Source organism: Bidens hawaiensis, unplaced genomic scaffold (assembly GCF_021521415.1).
Source record: "Bidens hawaiensis isolate Kalapana, Puna unplaced genomic scaffold, B.hawaiensis_p1.1 tig00035450_1, whole genome shotgun sequence".
Taxonomy (NCBI): Eukaryota; Viridiplantae; Streptophyta; class Magnoliopsida; order Asterales; family Asteraceae; genus Bidens; species Bidens hawaiensis.
Genome location: NW_027496160.1, coordinates 16,141 through 30,484, shown reverse-complemented (window position 1 = coordinate 30,484; position 14,344 = coordinate 16,141). Strand labels below are relative to the sequence as shown.

At 32.5% G+C, this 14,344-nt stretch overlaps 1 pseudogene across 1 annotated transcript in view; it reads right to left on the bottom strand.

Moving 5' to 3' along the window:
- LOC143587316 (ABC transporter C family member 8-like) overlaps window positions 1-14,201 on the bottom strand; it is a 45,162-nt pseudogene extending 30,961 nt beyond the window's left edge. Inside the window, exons 1-3 of the transcript XR_013144865.1 lie at window positions 12,769-14,201; window positions 12,373-12,691; window positions 12,071-12,157 (exon numbers count right to left, since the gene is read on the bottom strand). The product of XR_013144865.1 is annotated as an ABC transporter C family member 8-like (transcript). The remainder of the gene's footprint in view (window positions 1-12,070; window positions 12,158-12,372; window positions 12,692-12,768) is intronic.
- Between the last annotated feature and the right edge of the window lie 143 nt (window positions 14,202-14,344).

Sequence of the window (14,344 nt, the reverse complement as noted above, 5' to 3'; positions counted from 1 at the left end):
TAATAGTTATTTAACAAACTCACTTAGTAAGTTTGTGATATCCTCGATAAGAGCCTCGCAACAAGGCAAAATGAAGATAAAATGAATGAGATATTAATATTCAAAGTGGTGTTTGAAATGGAAAAGCTCTGAAAAACTGGGTCTATAAGTGGGAGACTTACTTGCATACTACTTTCTACTAAGGAATAAGCAGGGCTTTCACTTTTACCCAAAACTCAACCCGAGAAAACCCGGACCCGAACCCAAACTAACCCGACCCGAAAAACCCGAATCCGAGAAAAGACTAACCCGACCTGAAAAACTCGAACCCGAGAAAAGACTAACCGAACCGAAGTAATTTGGGTTGGTTCTTGGGGTCTGATTTATATGTTTCAAGTCAACCCAAAAAATCCGAATAAAATTTTAGTTTTAAAACCAAATATATTTTTATATATAATAGGCTAACTCTTAGCCACTAAAGTTGTCAGAAATTAGCCCTAATCGACTGTTGTCATTCCACATATTATGGATCGACTGTTTATTGTTAATTTATGTTTTCCGTTTATGATTAATACCAACCGTAACCGAACAAACCAAATCACGCCTGATAAACGATGATTATAGTTGGCGTTTGTTTTACTTTACTTTTGAATTGAATTACAAGGTTATGTTAATTTATTATTTGAATATTTACGTTACAAGCGAAGAAAAATATGTTATAATTTTAGCATTATAGTTTTTAAAACTTTTTTTTAGGATACCCGATTATCCCAACCGGAAAAAATCTGAACCCGAATTACCCAAACCCAAAAAACCCGTGAGAGATTTGGGTTGGATTTCGGGTCAAGACTTAACACTTTAAAACCCGACCCGAAACCCAAAACCCGAAGAACACCCCTAGGAATAAGTGATGACCCTAAAAGGTGGGGATTCCTAAGTGATGACCTTAAAAGGTGGGGGCTGCATTGGCGTTCATGCTTAGGGTTCCTACCAATTAAAAAAGTATCAACTTACTATTGATGACGGTTCTACACCATTACTTAAGATGGTTCCTACCTAAGAGCATTCTCAACCTATTCTTTAAATTTTTGTGGGAGAGTTTTGCAAATTATAGGGTAGGTTCTGAGTTGTTGTGAGTAGAGGAGACTACAGAGAGAAAAGTTAACATTTTTTTTGTAAATTTAGGGAAACTTTATTTGCCTCTATTTATTTTTCAATATTTGTTGAATTCATTGTGAGTAGAGGAGAGAGAAAATTCTAATAATAAATGTGTAAAAAGTAATATTTAATTGAATAGGAGATAGAAATATATTAATTTTTAGTATAATTATAGAGCTGGGGATGATGGATGGGTTGAAAATGCTCTAAAGCACACAGTTCATGCTTGTTGATTGGTGGGGATATCAGGTACGGTCTATGCTGAGGACCTAAAATTTAGATTCGGGAGGCAACCCGAAGAACTTTGTGGGTATGTACGATAGAAACCCTCGCGAGACTTCACTCGTCCACTCGGGTCTACCGAGGGGTTTAAAAGGTTTGTTGTATACGCTAAATGCAACCGTGATTTCTACAAAAGTGAGGTTTAGGTTTTTTTTCATTTTTTATTTTTAGTAGTTTCTAATTTATTTTATTTTCAAAATTAATCATTTTTATCGAACTATAATTTCAATCTTAAATGTTGCATTAGGGACAATACAATGTTTTAAGTTGGGGGTTATCTATGGTTCAAGTGGTTAAATAGTTTAAAGAGCTTTAATGAAAAAATTGCTAAATTTCTTAAAATTTGTGTTAATCGCAACGTAAAAAACTTGCTTCTACACGCTTTTAAATGAGTTCGTAGGTTGTTGATATAAACTTTGAAGATCTATCATCACACTTTGTCACAATTGCTAGCCAGGTGAACTCATTCCTTTTATGAATTTTTTAAAAAAATGATTAAATTTATCATTTTGCATGTTAGTATTTGGTCATATGTATATTTTCTACATGTCTAATTTTTAAATAATAAAAATCAAGTTATATCCCGTGAAAATGATTGACGTCCCTTGAATAAGAATTTTGCATCGATGAGAAATGATACAGAATTGGTTGATGATGCTTGTACATGAATTAGATCTCTTGGAGAGAAAAACATAGAGGCTCGACCTAAACTTAAACGTCGATGTTGCGTGAAATCTTACATCTTACGTCTTAAATATCTTACATCTATCAACCTATCTAATAAATCAATAGATTTTCACCAGCCATATGTCACCAAATCTCTTCAAATACATGTCATTTTCTTCAAATAATTCATTAAAATTATTATTCAAAATAATAAAATTTAAATAACAGATTATGCGTTTTCTAAACAACCAACCAGACTATAACCCTATCACAATCCTATCTCTCTCAATCGCCGGCGTCTCTTCTCAAACCATCAACTTTTGTCATCATCGATTGAACGACTATACAAGGTATGCTGCATGATTTCTGTATTACTTTATACTTTGCTAACATAGACTCCAAATCTCAAATAAACAATAATTTTATTAGCAGATCTGTTTGTAACCACGCGGGTTTGCTCAGCAGATCTGTTGCAATCCAAACCCTAATCGGCATTCTCATGCTTTTGCAATTCTCGTATTCGTCTTGAATATATTAACCTAATTTGGATTAGTTATCGAATTTAGTTATTTGAATGTTTATTTAGGGTTAAAATGATTTGTTCTACTGAAATTGGTTCTCTTGTATGATACAATTGTATTGGCAAATTACAATTGGCTATAGCTCAATTCAATGAGACTAAAGTAGATGACAAATGTTTTTTATATTAATTTTTTTCAGAAAGGAATTAGGTGATGCAATTTATTTTGTTTTTAAGCTTAAATTGAGTTAGAGTGAGGTGAAGGTTTCATTGGTAATGCATCTACATCTGGTGTTGGTTTGTTCTGTTTGCAAAGGATGAAGATGGATAAGATGATGAAGAAATGCTACTTGTAAGTTTTCATAAAATAATTAGCTAATTTTTTTATATACTAACATTAAACACCTAATCTCAATAAATCCTTAATTTTGATTAATAGATCCATTTATCCACAACCATTAACATCATTCTTCAACGTTGAATCAGTTTGACAAGGTATGCAATTTTATTTCTGGATTTATTGATTCTATATTAACAATAAATTTATTGGTTCTATAAAACGCAATCTTGGCTTTTTAGGGTGAGTTTTGAATCCAGCTGAGGTCTTTTATTTCAGTTTCCTTAATTTTACTTATATTTCACATCACATTTTTTATGGGATTAACTTTCATTTATAAAACGACTTTATATGTTCCTGCTCCTTATCCTTCTCCATACACCATTTTTTGTTTATAAGCGGTAAGGATTTTGGGTATTTTGATTACGATACGTTAGGAATCGAAGCGAACGCCTACACATTTCACAGAAAAATGTTTGGAAAATTTTAGAAAAATTATGCTTTATATCGAATAAAGATAATACTTTTTGCAAAAAATGTGAAGGGATATTTGGTTCTTTGGGCTAAAGAGCTCATTTGTTTTTTCTTGATTGTTAATATTGAAATTTGGAATCTAATTGTCTCTTTTTCATTTGATCTATTATAATACATGTCATTTGGGACATCCCTTCATTGTTTTGTTTTGTAATCTATTGCTTTTTAATATCAAGTTGGTTTTGTTTAGCAGATTTGGAGGACAAGGTAGTCATAACCTATGCATTGATAATCACAGGTTTTACTTTACATGTTTAAAATTTTTAAATGTTTCGTAGGTTGATGTGTTGTTACTTACGGTTGTTTTTATGCATGATTTTCAGAGTCACATGGTGGTTGGACCAAGTTAAAGAGTGAAGATACTGATGGAGGAGTACCTGTGTTGTCCACAAAGTACAGCTTAAGCTCTTTGGGCTTGCCAATAAAAAATTAAGCATGGATTGGTACGACCAAAAACAGGTGAACTAATTTTACAGGTGTAAAACACTTAATTGTCTCAGTAAAAACTAAATTCTGTTGAATCTGATAGCCAAACCTATGATGGTGTCATATATTCAAATGTGGAGTTATCGTTTTTAATTTGTACGACTCTTCTTATTGCTAACCCCCATTTGTATGCATGATTTAGGATATTTATTTTGTTTATGATTTAGGCTGTTTATTTTGTTTGCTTTTTAGTGGTATTTATTTTGCCTTTAGTTTTTAGTAGTATTTATTTTATTATATGTCAAATGGTTTGAAACTAAACTCTAAAAAATCATGACAATTATAAATAACAGATTTGTTGACTTTATTCTTTCAATGATCAGCCGGTACGTAATACATACAATCAAAACTTCATATCACTTATGGTTAGATCATAACTGTTATTATAAGTTGTTTGTATTTTCCATAAGCTTCATTTTATATCAGTTTCATGTTTTGATTGCATCTTGTTATATCGGTTTTGATTTTTGTTCATTTTTAAATTAACTGTTTTTCTTTCTTGCATTTGTTATATATTTTTTGTTACATATAACTGTTTTGATTACATTTGTTATATATTTTTTGTCTGGTCTTTAACAATTTACCATACCTAAAATGTTATCTACGGCATCACACATGGGCCATATTTTGCACTGATGGATTAAAAATCTGCAAACATTCTATACTTTTTTGGGTTAAAATTCTGCACCATATGGGTCAAAATACTATACATATTTGCTTAAAGTTCTGTACAGTTTTGGATTGAAATTCTGCACTTTTTGGGGTTTAAATTATGCAAGGTTTGAGTCTAAACGATGCAATGTTTGTAGTTAAAGTGCGATAATATATGTAGTTAAATAATGCATCTTTTTTGTGTAAGTTGGAACACGCTTAAAACTTATATTAATAACATGAAGTTTTTTGATACTTGGAGTTAGGTATGGAATTGATACATACACATTTCTTTTTTTCATTTATTAATTTAGGTTTAGTAAAATGGATGGGTTGGATCATCGGTCCAAAATGGTTATATTTCCAATGGTTTAATCTAAGCGTTTGATGAAATGGTTTAGGAAACTTTATTTATTATTAAACTACATATCAGGTGCAAGAATTCTATGTTGGCATTACTTGCTACCAGGTATGGTGTGTTAAGCCATTTTCTGTTACTATATATAAATGGCTTTATATTTACCCAAAACTTGACATGGAAGACTTGATATAACTTTTATACAGAATCTACACGAATGGTATCTGCACATATATATATGTTTTTGTATCATTTGACCTATTTATGGTTTATTTTCTGTCAATCTTTTTGCTTTTAAATATTGTTCGTGTTGTATGTGTCAATGTTTATTAATTGTTAATATTAGGAGAAAGAGTTTAATGAAATATTTTTGACTTTTGCATGAGGTCAAACCTGTTACTTTCCTCACAGCGAGCAGGTGTTATCTTACTCAGAATGCACCTTAATTATACAGTTCTATTATTCTTCTTTCTAAAAACCTCTTAATAAGGAACATGTCTTTATGCATATATGTGTATTTGGTTTCTTTTCCAGGTTGTTTTACATTCTTGGCATATAGTATTTTTTTGTGGTTATCCAAATTAGAAGGTAGAAAATGACTTAAACTATTAATATATTTGATAAGGACGGTAAAGTCACACATACGACTACAAACGTTGTATATAAGGAAGCATTTAGAAAATTGTAATTTGTGTATGTTTTATTTAAGCTTGTATAATTGGTTATATCTTACAAATCCATTATATATCTTATTATTATCTATATTATAAAATTTGCTTTTGTTTTGTTTGTTTTTATTATTTTTTTTACCATCTCGTGTATCACACAGGTTCTAACCTAGTAAGTAATAAAAGAAAAACAATAATGCCACATGGCATCTCTTAACACATCGATCTCTTTCCTATGTGGCAATACATAAGGCTTTCTAATCCTCTACATTGCCACATGTAAACTAATAAATACAAATAAATAATAAATACTTATAATAAATGCAACCTAATAATTAATAATATTAATAATAAATATGGAATAAAAATAATATTATTGTTACTAATATTATTTGTATTATGATTATTACAATTATAAGTAGCCTCTTAGTAATTAACAAAGAGGTGTTAAAAAACAACAAAGTAGCTAAGAAAATAAGGATTGATCATCGGAATTTTATAATTTTTTAAGTGCAAAAGAGTATGTTGTCATAGACAATTTTTTACAATAGATTAATTAATCTGAATCAAGGGTTTTAGACAATTTGGAAAAAAAAAATAATTTCAGGCTATAATCATAGGTTGGGAAATTTAGAAACGTTTTTTTACTACAAAATATTGTTAATCGGTTCATAATTTGATGCAGGTCGAGGTGATTTTTTAAAAGCACTTTTATTTAAAAAGAGTTAACGGGCCAAAGTGTGTTTCAACTTTCAAGTCATGACTTTGTGACAAATCTTTAGGATCAAGACTTTGGTGACATATCAAAAGACTGATTTTGGACATTTAAAATTTGGTTTATGATTAGATTCAAAGTCAATATTTTTTGTCATGATATTTTTTATTTGACAAAGGTTAAATTTCTAAAAATAACATTTTCTGCATCTTGGTTTCTTTTAAACTACTAGCAGGTCAAACAAAAATCAATTCGTGCAAATGTTTGAAGAGGTACATATGTTACTCTATTTAGGTTATATGTTAGCCCACAATAATATCTCATTGTGTGTATAATTTGTCTAAGTTATTAGATTTTGTGCATGACGTCGTAATATAGGCCACAAGAAAAAAACTATAATAATGCCCAAGGCCGGCTCGGGCATAGGGCAACGTGGGCGACCGGCCGGGACACTTAATTTTTGAGGGCACAAAATTTATATATATATATATTATAAAAAAATATGTATCTTTAATATTTTACCCTAATTATACAATAACTAGCTTGGTCTAGTTGTAAAGAGGTATGACTCCTAACCAAAAGTTTGTAGGTTTTAGTCTCACTTGAGATATTTTTAAGCTTATTTTTATACAAGAAGTTTATCAAGTAAGTCCATTTAAAAATTTAATTGTTTAAACCAAACAAAAAACAATTTACATAAGGCCTAAAATTTTTTTTTCTAATATTGTTTTGTTACTTGTTAAGGTCTACGGGCCTTTTTATTTCGGCTCGGCCGAGGCATATAAATTCTCAGAGACGACCATTATAATGTCATCGATATACAAAAGTTTGAAATGATTTATTGTTCAAATGTAATTTGGGGATATGCATGTTTATTAAATATTTCATATAACTTGTGTTTTTTATTAGATACATAATTTAAATTGTTAAACCCGTGTAATACACAGGTAGCTAAGCTAGTAACTTAATAAATGAATATGTGTTTTCTTACCTGCTTGTGGTTAAAAATCATACAAAAGAGGCTGAAAATGGTTCTTTTTATCACACACCATGTTTCTTTTACTATGACAACTTCACTTTAATTATTCAGAACAAGTGAAGAGGTGAAAATTTAATTTAACCAAAAATATTAGTAGCAAAGAAAAAAAAACAAAAAGAAGAAAAAAATAAAAAAAGAAAAAAGAAAAATAAGGGAGAACTGTCCTGATATAGAGGTTCTTCTGTTTGACGTCACATGTTTGAATGTCATATACATGGGTTTAAGCCTGAGTGAAGCATCACAAGATGTATTAGACCTCACAATATCGAAGGTAAATAAATGAACTTGATTTCTATTGTGTCAAAGTAATAGGTGCACAGATCCTCAAGTTGGACTATTATGAACCCTCAACAAATACCATAAAATGCAAGGCTAGACCATTTATGCCCATATTCGGGTGTAGGGTTTGCGTTAGTAACTTGATTTAATATGTTTTTTTTATCTTTGTTTGGATTAGTCATTTGGTTAATCAAATTTGTATGTTATTTACGATTGATTAAACAATTGTTTATCTGGGATTCGTTTATGTCATTACTTATTTGGTTTGAAATCATCAACGTTTTGGGATTGAGTTAATTATCAATGATTCGTTTACCATTAACCATTGACTATGATTGAATCTTATATATATGAACTTGTAATGAATTAGATTGTATTCAGTTGTGTCAATTGGTAGAATTGAGTTTTGTTAATTGATGGTAACTAGGTTATTCAGTCCATTTTACAAATTTTAAATTATTGTTTTCCAATCAAGTTTAATTGTTTTTTATAATCCATCTTTCAAATTTTGCTTAACATTGACTGTCCACTTTCATGTCCACTTTCATGCTACATATAACAGGCGCTAATATCTTCCTCACTGTACATTCAATCATATTTTGTACCTTAGAACACAAACACATTCTTATTGATAAGAAGCCTAATTTTTTTAGGAGACCCATGTTGAAGAATCCTCAACCTTCATTTCTTTATTCTCTTGTTCATGTTCTTCCTTTCTTTTTCTTTTACTTACGACAAGTGTTGTAAAAATCTCGATTAGGCGCCGATTAATCCCTTATTAATCGCTAGTCTACTGACTTGTCGCCAATGAATCCTCATGTGTCAAATAACAGTCAAAATTGAACATTTTATGCATAAACTTTGGAATATATATCTATATTTGAAAATTTATATATAAATTAGAATCCGATTAACCACGGCGAATCCCTATTAATTCTGATTAATTGTTAGTCCCTACCTTACTGCCCGACTAGCACCTAGCGATTTATACAACATTGCTTGTAACCAATAAAGTAATGTTATTTCTTTTACCTTTGTATCACAATTTTATCTTTAATAGAGTATTATACCAATTTATGAATGTCACGCTTACTATACCTATATCCTCTAAAAGTTTTAATATCATATATAATAGGGTTTCTGCATTTAAATACTCACAATTTTTATTTATTGGTAGGGAACACTCCTATCTAACAAAATGTTTGCCACCATCTATAACTTTCACCTTATTTTCTTGTTGCACTCTCAAACTAATGAAACACTAACTCCGTTAGCTTTATGATGAGATGATACACTTGACACTTTTTTTTAATGATGTAGCATTCTTATGTTTATATTTTTTCCCATAATTTAGGTCCCCCCTCAAACTTATTATAAACACAAGTACCCCCACCCCTACCACCACCATCCCCTTCACCTTCAATTTTTATTTTCCGACAACAAGCGCAATCACTTGCCCCAAGCCCTGTCGTCCGTCACCAACGTCAGCTGCCACTATTCACCACCAGACCTTGGGATGGAAATGGACCGGGGTATTGGTAATCCCATGCCCATACCCATTTGTAAAATCGTGTCCCGTACTCGGCTTGTTACCCGTCAAGTATTAGGTATACCCGTTGGGACTTCCAAATACATTTTTTTATCGTTATAATTATTTTATACCTTTTATTCATACAACAATTATTACAAATTTAAATATAATTCACTTCATATATATAAGCGTGACAATAAATAAATAATATCAATATAATTATATATATATATATATATACAACCTATGATATATAAGAATTTGTGGGTATATATGATTCGGGCATATGGTTTGGATAAACGGGTATGTGTTCTCCGGTAATCAGGCCGGGTATCATCTAATCGCATACCCGACCCGTACCCGCGAAAAAATTTAAATCCTAATCTCATACCTGGCCCATACCCATCGGGTTTCGGGTATATGTGTCCTATTTGTTTCGGGTATATCCGCCGGACTCGGGCTTTTTTGTCATCCCTAATCAGACCATTTCTCCTAGCAACAGACGAAACCCTAGATATGGCCACTAATGGAAATTTTGGACACATGTGTTACTAATTAATTAATTATAAATGTGTGCAAGGTAGAGTAATGATGAATGCAAAATCGATACTCTAAGTTGTATGGTTGAGAACGTGAACTATGGAAAGTGGGTTTGTCCACATTGGTAAAATTGAAAAATGGGTTTGTCTCATATTGTTAGAATGAGAAATTATGAAGTGGCTTATAAGAAAGAGAGTTCCCAAGGATGTATTCTTGTATGAGAAGACACTTCAAAGGCATGAGCAAGGTCACAGGGCACGGGCTCGGGCGAAGAGCGATGTGCCGCTTTGATGGCGCATTTTTCACTTCGCACACTCGCATCACCGAGAGCCGCCTGATATTTTTGTGTGATAGGACCGAGTAGCGTGACATGTGTATACCGTCAAGATACGTGTGGCGTCACTAGGTGTGACAAGTGTGGTCACGTCTAATCTCCAGTGACAAGTGTCGTGTGGTAGCTGCCATGTGTCAGTATTGTAAGTATGTCTGAGCCATGTGTCACTGCCTAGCATGTGTGTAACAAGTGTCGTTAGCGGTGGTGAGTCATGCGCCATGTGTCTGCGCCTAAAACCAGCATACCTTCATGTGTGACACCTAGCGGTAAGTCGTTATTTGAAACTGATTTATATAGCAGGTATGAGTGAGTGAGCCTGAAAGATAAGACACACAACAACCAGAAAACATGAACCACTTCCTACTTCATGCACTCAGATTCGTTTCTAGCTTTCTCGACCCTCCATGCTCTTGTTTCAAGTATAGTTCGGGTGATAGGTTAATCCCGACAGTACATACTGCTTCGGTTCTTGTACCCCTGGGATCTGGGTGGCCAAAATCTGTTTTAAGGGAACTTTTTTTAACAAAAATCTTCTAACACCCATTTTATTCTGCTTTTGTTTATTTATGTATTCTTGTTTTCGTGGTTAATTTCATAATTATTTAATGATTCGTAATGTATTGTTATTCCCTCTACATTTGTATTGTAATTAGTTTAATGGAAATTTATTGTTGTGATTTAATTTCATGAACGGTGGTTCTACAACCACCCAACCCAACCCACCCCACCACCATCATCGCCGCTCTGTCACCACCACTGTCGTCCCATACACCAATACATCGTCATCTTCCGTGTCAATCACGCCTCATTGACGAGTATGAGAGCCTCTTCGGGATTTGAACACACCATCGGGCCATCTCGTCTTTTCCGACGAGATGAAGATATATCCGTGAAATCGATTTCCTGAGAGAGAGAGAGTAGATCGATAGAGATAGGGAAATAAATAGATACTGGCAGCGGTTTAGATGGTTTTGACAGTACATGTGGTGGTGGTGGTGGTTCACATGGTGTGGTGATGGTATGGTGGTTGGTTAGGGCGGGGTAGAATATGAACTAGAGAGAGACAGACTGCAGTGTGTGTGGTGGTTGGGCAGTTGTCGTGCGGCTGTGGTGGTGTTGGCTAGGTGATGAAGGTCCGAGATCTTAGGTTGAGAGATACGACGGTAAGGGTTTGGATTTAAAAACAATATTACACTTAATACTGATAAGCATGACACAACCTTAAAAAATGTAACCTGGCAATAGAAATAAGGGAGTTGGTGTCTCGTTAGTTTGCGAGTATCAGAAAAAATATGTGAAAGTTAGAAGTAATGGTAAATATATTGTTATTTGAGAGTGTTGCTGGTTATAATAAGTGAAAGTTGAGATTATTTAAATCCAACTACCTTATATAATATATGGTTAATTGAATTACATAGTATTAATTTGTTGCGATGATAAATAAAATAACATTTCATATATTTTTTTAATCTTTGTACTTTTTACATTGTATGTTTTATACATAAAGACAATCATAATAATTGTTAATATATTTTTAATTTGTTAACCATCTTATACATGTCTAGATTATGTGTAGGTGATAGAACTTATATCTTTTTATAGAACTTACATCTTTTTATGCATGTTCTCGCAATATTTATTTATATATCCTTTTAAATCTCAAAGTAACATATTTAATTATTTATAGTTTGAAAGCACAAACAATTTAATTGTTCTATTGAATGAATAAAGAAAACAGAATTAACGTAGTATAAAAAGTTATTATAATATTTTTCCAATTTGTTTATACATTGAAATAGACTTAGTACTTAGACAGTAAGTAATTCATTTTATTTATTATTAGCAAAAATGGGAAGAAAAATGAAAATTCTAATGTTTTGAAAGGGTAAAGACCATATTATGATGAAAGGATATATGTATGACATATAATAATTTTAGAAGTATATATGTGAAACGATCCTAATATAATAACGATAATTTTAATCATGCTTACCATAATATTGTCAACAGATGAGAGAAACTCCACTTAATGAGTGACAAGAATGATAGTTTTACCTTCAAGACAAGTCATAACACAATCCTGAAATGAAAATTTTAAAATTTCCTATAAAGAAATGTTGAATATTTGGTGTTGAAAGGTTAATGATAATCAAATTGCATTTTCTTATATCTTGTATATGGAATTCACTTTCAAAATCAACTATATGAAACAAATAAATATGTATAACACAATAACTTTAAAAAAGTAAGAAATTGATGGTAAGATACAGTGACGAAGGTTGGACGAAATCTTACCTTAAAAGGGGTTGTTGCAGTGTGTGCATCTACTGCACTGAAAGGGTCGTGTAGAAGATAAACATCAGCATCATTGTATACTGCCCGTGCGAGTTGAACTTTGCTTTTGACCCCCACTCATGTTAATCCCCCTTTGGCCTATTTCTGTTAGATCTCCATGGGTAAAAGATTCAATATCTTTATCCAAAGCACAAGCTTCTATGGCTTTTTCATATTTGTTTCTATCCATTGGCTTTCCAAACAATATGTTATCTTGAATTGTACCACTTTGGATCCAAGATGTTTGGCTAACGTATGCAATTGATCCAAAAACATCCACCTGCAGGAATTAAACGACGTACGTATCTCCAATGAGCGTCATATGAAATACAAAATGGTTACCAGTAAAACAAGTACCAATATATATCAACTTAATATTCCTAAAGTTTTGGATATTTCTCCGAGAATAGCATATAGCATAGATGATTTTCCAGCACCAACTGATCCACATATTGCAACTTTCTGACCACATTTCACTTCAAGATTTACATCACTAAGTGTTGGAATAGGCGATTCTGGATCCCATGCAAAATTCCCATCTTTTATTCTAATACGAACATCTGATTTCTCCATTTCTTGGCCTAGCTGCACTAAATCATCTTTTAGTTCATCATCAACTAAGAAAGAATTAATCCGGTCAAAAGATACTTTGGCTTGAATTAATGCCTAAATCGCCTCGGGCAAGAACCTTACGGGCTCAGCCATTGTTCTTAAGGTGGCCAAAACTGTAAAATCAGTGGCAGAATCTAAAGGGGCACTTCCCAAAAACAAACATCCAAAAAATACCACTGAAGAAACGAGTGTTGGCGACATCCAAAACAAAATTGTGGCATAAATCTTCTTGAATAGGGCTTCAGTTAACCAACTAAATTCAACTTCTCTACAAGATTCAATTATTTCTTTAAATTTTGCTTCCCAAGATTGTAACTTTGTAACCTTCATGTTGTTTAAGATCTCAGAAGTGGATCTTAGTCTCTTATCTTGAGCTGCCATGAATTCCAACTGGCATTTCTTAATAGATTTTGCAAATGGTAAATTAAGAAGCCCGCATATGATTAGAGGGACTAAACCGGGAAATGCACCTAATCCTACTATCGAAAACAATACACCAATAGCTAGAAATAGTTGAATGAAACTAGACCATGCCACATGAAACCACATAGGAAGTTCAACCATTCTATAAGCATCAACCACTATGTAATTCACAACTTCCCCAGCAGAATGTCGTTTCTTTCCTAAATGAGAAAGTTTAAGTCGTTTTTCATACACTTTCACCATTAAAGCCGACCTCATTCTCATGCCCGTTCTTCTTGCAATAAAGTAAAACTGTCGATGACTTAGTGACTCGGTCACTTCAACTACAATTAAACACCTGACTAGAAAAAACCCTTGATATAAATCTTTACTTTCACGGTTTGTATAGCATACAAAAGCATATAGTAATAATGGGCTACACACAACGGCTATTGTCCTAAGAAAGACACAAACTCCTGATATAACCATCTCTTTGAAATAAACTTTGGCTAATGTTTTAAGAACCATGTTAGCATTGTTTAAGAATCTTTCCATTTGAAGTGAATCCCATGCTTTTGTGAATTTTTCATGGGCAACCACGGCTTGGTCTATGGATTCTAGAGATGGGATATCATCGAGAATTAACGGTTTTTTGTAACCTTTATTAAGCAATGGGTTCACCCAAGAAAAAGCCAATTTGCTAAAGAAACTAGGTTCTTCTAGTTGGCTTGAATTTTCTTGAACCAACAAGGGCTCAGACAAAGTATGGCTCCCCCCTGCAGATATATAACTTATATATCTGTTATTAATCAGTAGATCAAAACATGTTAGAATCGTAGCATTAGTGTTCAGATATTTATTTCAGGAATCAGAAGGTTACATGCATGGTACTGAATCAATAATCAAATACAATTATATT